Source organism: Kryptolebias marmoratus, linkage group LG5, assembly GCF_001649575.2.
Source record: "Kryptolebias marmoratus isolate JLee-2015 linkage group LG5, ASM164957v2, whole genome shotgun sequence".
NCBI classification, from domain to species: domain Eukaryota; kingdom Metazoa; phylum Chordata; class Actinopteri; order Cyprinodontiformes; family Rivulidae; genus Kryptolebias; species Kryptolebias marmoratus.
Window position 1 is genome coordinate 13,920,608 of NC_051434.1, and position 8,319 is coordinate 13,928,926.

Consider the following 8,319-nt stretch of genomic DNA (forward strand, 5'->3'; position numbering starts at 1 on the left):
TCTTTTGTAGCATTTTATAGGATAAATTCACTTATTTTTCTGTCCTAGCACAATAATTTTTTTAAGAGATATTAGTCATCACAAACATCCCTCCTATTTATACATTAATGCTTACATCAGAGATTAGTTCTGTGTTAAAATAAATAGTCAGGATATTTATTAGAATTAATCAGTTTTAAGAACTGAAAAAAGAGCATGTTTTTAATTTTATTTCTAAGTTACAGCTGTCAGACAAAAGAGTTTGGCCAGCAATGAAAAATGGAGGACCAGTAAACCTTTCTCAATAAAGAGGAAGTGAGGTTCATCCACCTCACTTAACCTGGAAAAGAAAACAGCACCAAAATCTGAAGAAGGCTTTAATCACCATTTCCTAAAATATAAAGCTCAGCTCAGTCCCAAAGATGTTGAAAGACTGAAAACATTGTCATCTTGGCTTACCACTTGAATCAACAAGATGGCTGTGTGTGTGTGTGTGTTTAAACAGTACAATTATGTGGGCAAACATTTAGATACATTCAAAAAAGCTCAAAGCAGTTCTGTAAAAAAAAAAAAACACTTAGTGAATCTACATGAATGAATGGCAAACAGGATTAATAAGACAGACAGAGTGACGCTGACAGAGAGACCTGTGGCGTCTTCAGATTGTGACTCACAGACCAGGAACCTTGTTTAAATGGGGAAAGGACAACAAGGGAGCTTTTCTTTTGGTCAGCCGAATGGGAGGTAGGATGTCACCAAAAAAACACAACAGGGATTCCTCATGAAACAGATTCGCACGCAGGGATCGTTTGCAGAGAAGAATGAAAGATGAAATAGTTTGGAAAAGATGGAGAAGGATGAGGCAAAGGCTGTGTGAGGGAGAGCTGTGGAGATCAAGAAAAGGATGGCGGTGAGGTGGGAGGATAGGGTTTATGGTGATGCTCTGTTTGTGACGGCTGTCTGCTGGATGAAAACAGGGCCTCTTTAACTCCTCGCGGGTTAATGGAACTTTTATGAGTTTGTTCTGCAATCATGTAACCCCTGGCGTCTCCTTTCCTCTGTTTCTTTCCCCTCGGTCTCTCTCTTTTTTCCTCTATCTCAGGGCAGATCAGAGGTGAGCCGCTCCCGTGTTTCTGTAAACACAGCTCTTTCTCTCTCTCTCTCTGCATTGACTTTATGAGAACAAAACCAGTTGTAGAGGAGGAGGTCTCCATTGGATGACTCACAGCTCTGGCTTGGTTTACATTAGACTTGTTTAGGCATACCCACGTGAAGAGTATGGACAGCGGCTTAATGGCTACTAGTTTAGAGACGGCTCGTCCAATCATTACCTCTGTGGTCTGGGAAATGATTGACTCCTTTTTTCCTGAGGGTGGCAACTTGTGTTTAATTGTACATAAAAAAACTAGTAGCACACTTGCTTTACAACTGCAACCACATTTAAAACCTCAGACACCAATCTCCCCATGACTCATTTCTGGAGAAAGCTCAATGAGCAAAAACCTCTCCTACAACCAGGCGAAGAGAGGCTGAAAGCATGAGGGGGCTACGGTCTGGAGGAGAAAGTGGGAAAAGGGGTGCGGGTGGGGGGTATCTATGGGTGCAGTGGATTGATGGAGATTGGCACAGAAAGGCGATAGAAACCCAATCAGGTCTCCCATCATAAAGCATGCCTGAGGAATGGACATCTGCTGGCCGAATGCAACTTTTAATGTCCGGCAATGACTCACGCTGACTGTCAGTAATGAGTTTTATTCACTTCCATCATTTGAGTGTCGATTGTAATCATGGGGCTATCTGAGAGGGAATGATTGACGGGATACAGCCAGAGCTGTCAAGCAGGAGTTTGGGGTAAAGGTGGATAAAAGGACCCTGACTGTTCAGCATGCAGACAGCATGAACAAGCACAGAGATTTATATTTATGTAAATCTTGCAAACTTGTTAACGTTTTTCTATTTCGTTTTTTTTTTTGTCTCATTTTTACTTACACTTTGAAAAATGAAAAACTTTATCATTTCATTGTTTCCTTAAACCTTTTAAGATGCAGCACACATTCAAAGGTACATAGCCCCCCAAACAGGCAGTTTACGGATGATAATCAATATTGATCCTAGTTATGGACTGAATGTGAAGCACCTTGAAAGGGATGGGAGGATCAATGAGCTTTAGAGCATCGAGAATGGATGGGTCCTCGTGTGGAGGCTCTGTTCAAAATGACAAGGCCAAAAAGATTACACTGCCCTGGCTCCAAATCTCTCTCATCATCTCTTTATTTATCCCCTTTTCTACTCCATTTGTCAACACACCTTTACACCATAATGAACATGCATGAGAAAAAAAAAAAAAAAAAACAACAACATGAATTTCTGTGTGTAGGCTACATGCAGAGATGACACATTTTTCACCCCTGGGGGTATTGATTTGGAGGCAATGCGGTAATCTACTGAGCAATTACATTAGAGACATGACATACACACCCAGAACATTCATAGTAAGTTATAGGAGGTGCAGGCAAAAACCTTTTTTTTTTCTTGGTTGAATCATTTTCTCAGAAGTAGTACCCCCCCCACACTCACACACACACAGTCACATAGCCGAGCAACGGAGAACTGAGCATGGAGGAAAGAATCCATCCCAAAGGGTCATGCTTCCCCCTGACAGTAACAAAACCTTTTCCCGTTCTAATAAAGCCTGTCCTCGCTATATTTACCTGCTTAGCACAGTCCACTGCTCTGGGTCTGCAGTGACCTGCCCACCCGAGTGTGTCTGCACGTGTGCGTGTGTGTGTTGAAGGGAGACATAATGGTGACTTAGCACTTGGACACGTCAACCATATGTATATATGTTGATACGGCATTGGAATTGGCAGTGAATGCAAATGTGTGTCCCAGAGCAGAAATGGACAAACAGATCCAATGTGTGTGTGTGTGTTTGTGTACCACGTAAGAGACAGAGAAAGATGACGATTCAGCTGTGTGGGTGAGTGTGTTGGATTAGAGATGACAGCCAAGACTGAGGAATCCCATCATTCCATGTCCAGGGAGCTCACTATCCAGCCACTGACATGGCTCTCAGGGGGCAGGGCCACGGGAGGGTGCCAGTTACGCCCTGTCAGGGGGTCTTATGACCTGATGGATGCTCTGCTATGGAACGCAAAGAATAACCTTAATATTGTCTCTTACACACACTAACATCCAAGAGCAGATAATCTCGGTGACTTCAGTGCTGCAGGATCTGCAGGTCTTACAAACGTCTCATTTTTTAAATTATTTTCTCTTACAGCAGTCACGGACAAACATGGAGGACCATGCACATATTCTGCAGGATTCCATATGACAGCACCGATCAGCTCCCTGCAGTCACTGCTGAACTAAAAAAGCCCCAAAGTTGCATCTCTTTTGTTAGAATGGCATAATAACTATCCATCATCTCAGTGAGCCAACTGTATGTCCTCCTCCTGATGCTGGCAGCCAATCAGCTTTTGCAAAGTTTGAGAGCTAATTTGTCACAGTCAGCAGTGTCCCTCCCATTCCTTATTCTCCCCGAAGTGAGTGTTATTGTCATCCTGAATCTCCAAGGATGGTTTTATCATTTCTGCTTAGTACAGCACTGGGACATTTGAGTCACACACAGAAGCATCCTTCCACCCACAGAAACCACGCTGCAAGCTAGTGATGCCTCTTTTTTATGAGCATTTAATTTTGCTGCTTGATTTTCTCTGTAACCCTAACACACACACAAACACATTCAGTCAGAGATGAGTGTGTTTGCGTTTATGTGGGTGGCCTTCCTCCACTCTGCTCTAAACGAACCAATTATGGGTGTTTATGTAGCTTTAATGCATGTAAGTGTCAGGAGAGAAACATTGCACCGCTCGCCACCTAATCAATGAGGCCTGCATGCTACACCACCACCACTCGCTTTGCTTCCCTCTCACTTGTCCTCTATCACATCACACCCCCCCACCACCACCACCACCATCCCCTCAATACCCCTCATTTTCTCCTTCTACCGCTTACCCTGCCTCTCATTCCTATTCATTCTCCATTCAATTAGCAGACGATGAGAATGAGTTATCAGACCAATTGGCCATGAAGAGACTTTAAACGGAGCAAGATGAGACCATCAAAAAGTTTAAATGCTGAATGCAACTATAGTATAAGTCCCTGAAGCTGTGCGTTTAGATTTAGAATAAGTTTCAATGCTTCTAAATAGCTTCTCAGATGCTGCAGCTGCTGCTGACATGTCATTGTCCATGTTGCCTTTTCAATTTGATTTATTTCAGTTCACACTTGAAATACATATACAGTACTAATGTTTTGACATTCACAACCATTTGTGGTGTCATCTATAAATCACCCAACACTTTTTCAGATTATGCGCATCTGTGTCATCATACTTCCACCTCCATGCCTTGAAGAAGGGAAAAAAACTTGAGTTAACACTTCAAAGTTTGATCCACCTCATTGTTATGCCTGGTATACCTGCTCTCAAGGTTCTTCTGACAGATCCAGTTTTACTGTTATACTTTCTTTTAAACTTTAAAATGTAGTAGTATTCTAGACGACAATTTTTTGCTACCCATTATTAGCTACACTATTGTGCAGTATTTGCTTTTTTGCTAGTTTTCCATGCTGTCTTTGTACCTGGCAATGACAGCATATTGTGCAGTGATGTGTGCTTAAAAAGTGAAAGTGACCAAACGGGGGACAAAGGAAGAAGTGTCAGATTAAAAAAAAAATCTAGATGAACAATATCTGAAAATATTGTTTTTAAGAAACAGGAAATAATCTCACAAAGACCACCTGAGAGATGCTTCATCCTTCAGCCAATCATCTAGTGTACTGCACACCAGGGTTTCAGCAAATAGCTCTTTTGGGTTCACCTTTTTGGTTCACTTAAATATGTGTCAAACTGTGTTATCTTCAATATCTTTTCTTAGATTCAACTAAAGAAATGGGAACAACTTTTGTCTTTGTGACAGGCAACAAAAAGCCTGAAGATCCCGTTTAAAACTGGTTCTTTGATAAGTTGTCCACTATGTTCTGACAGTTCATCCCTTGAAATGAAAAAGCTGCCAAAGTCAAAAGAAAAACTCTGAAAAACATTTGGAAAGTCTGGAGGAATACTGATTGACACCACTTAGAGATTACAAGGAAGTCTGTCTGTTTGGAAGCAAAAAAAATAAAGAAATGAGGGATGGCTCTTGCACAGTACTGTATGTCACTCAGATCCTCATGCGTCCTTTGAAAACATCCTGTGCTGAGCCTGAATTCTACTTTTACTCTTCTATTTGCCTTTAACTGGACCCAAAGCTGCTTCTGGATCAGGTGCTAACACCCACCTTCTCTTTCACATGGTGGCATTGATGAATGTTGCACAGTGGGAGCTGTGGGCCTCTCCTGGGTATTTAGGGCCCACCATGGAGGGTCTGACGGTAATGGCAGGGCCAGAGCCCGGTCACAGACACCAGTCATTATTTACCCGGCCCGGGCCTCTGTGGGAACTGAGGTGATGTATTCTGACGGGCCTGATGATCATTCTTCCAATGAGAGGAATTAATATAATGAAGAGCTACTGAGCATGTGCAGTAGCATATGATGAATAGAGCGAGGCGTTGTCATTACTCACAGGTGACAGTAGGAGTGTGGGGGGTAATATGAAGGAGGGGAAATAAAGTAGCTAGAAGCAAAGCAAACAACAAAAATATAAATGAATCAACAAAGTGCTGTAGTATAAAAGGTTCTTAAAAGTAAGGGACACTAATTATGCTCTTTTTAACCACATTTCTATTAGAGAGTATGTTACAGACTCAACTGCATTAAGAGGAAATGAGTGAAAACAAGCTAGCATGTCAAGAAAACCAGGAGCTGCATTTATAGGAGCCCACTTTCCCCTCTCTTGTTTACTCATGTTGTTGAAATGCAATCTTTTAACCAGATAGTGGGTCCCACATCTTGAAACACCACTAATGAAACTTTAATCAGGACTGAACAGCATATTTAGCTGTTGTTCTGCGCCGAGCTGTCGACGTGACATGTTTCGGTGCAGACTCGCAGTCTGAAATGAAATTATTTTCACTAATGAACCTAAGCAGAGTCAGTGACTCAGGACGAGGGAATGATGTCTGCAAAACAGGAAGAAGACGTGTGGGTGTTGTGCTGATGTGTAGACACTGTGGGTGTGGATATGAGCTCAAGGGCTAAATGGGCTGAATATTATTGGTGGGTTCATGTAAAAGTTATCAAGGCCACATTACGACCCGGGGGAGACAGCGGCTCATTCCACATCGCTGCGTGAGCTATAATACCTGCTAGATTGCAGCCACTAATTTAGCTGCACGCCACTTAACGTGCGTTTGATATGAATCACGGGGTGCTCAGAGGGGCCTTGCATCTCTCCCTGCCCCCATGACCCCGTTTTTCTCTTGCTTCCTTAAAGAGTAAGTTGTTAAACAGGCGAAAAGATCCACTAGCAGTTATAATGGGGAAGTAATGAACGCTGTTGCCTCAGGTGTTGATCACAGCAGCAGCTATCAAAGCTGAGAAAGGTTGAGTTTCTAAAGGAGGTTAAGCAGGTGGCAAATTAAAAACAAAGTTTGAGAACCAGGAGAGAGTTCCAGTAAGAGCCAATGTGTCAATGAAAACTTTCAGGACACTTGACAAACTAATCTCATATTTATCCACTCATTCATTTAGCAGTTAAATGGACAGTAAAAGGAATAGCTCATGACAAAGGCATGAAAAATTAATCTGCAGATAGTCGTTTGACAACCTCAGTTTGGAGAAACAGTTTAATTCGGAATAAATTGACAAGCTGACAGCTAGTCCAAGTGAGGCCAAGACCAAAGTGAAATGCTGCTGTCTCAAAACAAGGCCATTCTAAAAACTATGCTTTTATGGCATCGGCCATTCAAAGCTGGGCCACGTTTCCATTTCCAAGTTTTACAGGATATTAATGAAACAGAAAAGTAAAGTTACATGAATTGAATTTTAATGGATCTTCTCTCGTAGACCGTGAAATGTTACAACTGAATCACACTGAGCCATTCACAAATCACTTTCAGATCTACTGCAGCAGATACTCACAATGATTAGCCCGTGGTGTCAATCTGGAACTCAGTATCTAGCTCAGATGTTTATCTTTATAATTTAATAAACACATTTTTGCCCCAAATAATTTGGAGCTTTTCTTAGTTATAGGTATCAATGTCTTAAAAGCTGTTTGTGTATCTTTGGACTATTCTACTTCTGCAACAATCTCCAGGTCTTAGAAGTTATAAGGCCTCATTGTCATCACTCTGGCCTGTTCTCTGTTTTCTTCCACAGGTTCTAAATATGATTTAGGTCTGGACTTTAGCCTGTCTTGTGGAAAATTCACATCTGTTTTCATAATCAGAGCGTGGTTCTTCTTTCCAAGGATCACCACCAAAGACATTGAGCAGCACTGTATAATGATCAAGGCAATAATCAACACATTGAAAGTCCTCTAGAGATGGTAACCAGAAAATTTCAACTTTTTGGCCAAATTTTAAAGCTTCATTTCCTTCAGAACCTGTGAAGGAAGAATTAATGACAATGATAAATTTAAAAGCCTACAGACCATCATTGGCAAAACAACAAATTATACAGTAGCTTTGGTATTGATATCAGGATATGAGAAGAAGTAGAAAATGCACAGAAAACAAAAATAAATAAAAATCTGACAAAATGTTCACATATGTTGTAGGAATCCATTTTAGAGTCATTGGATACTTGTTTAAGTCACTTCCTATTAAAAGAAAACTACTGGTCTTTAAAAATCTAGATTGAAGTTGAAAGTGTGTCTAAATCATCCTGGACTTCTCTGTATCTCTGATATATTGAACCTTTTTGGATCCCAAAATTCAAACAATAGTCGGGTATAAAACACTGAACTCCTGCTGACACATGAGATTGGTGTTGTGTCCTGGTGTCGACACAGTCACTGTGGTGCGTCTGGTGTCCCACCGCTGGCTGCCAGGCTGGAAGGGTGAGGCCCTCTGGCTCAGACCGGCTGGCTCAGCATTCGGTCTGTCTCTAGCATCCCGTTCAGACGTCAGCATAGGCCGGCCTCACCACTGCTCCTTTACAGCCTGCTTTCATCTGTCCTTTAATGAGGAAACCACCGGCTCAGCAGCTTGCTATAAAACACAGGCAAATTAAAACACCAGAATATGAATCAACAACTCTGCCTAAATCAGTAAACCAAGCTCCACTTTGAAGAAACCAGCATCTATTGTCTGCAAAGCTGCAGAAACCTGTTTGAGAAGTAAAATCAGCTGAAAGTAATTGCATTAGAAGAGATATTATATATGGAAA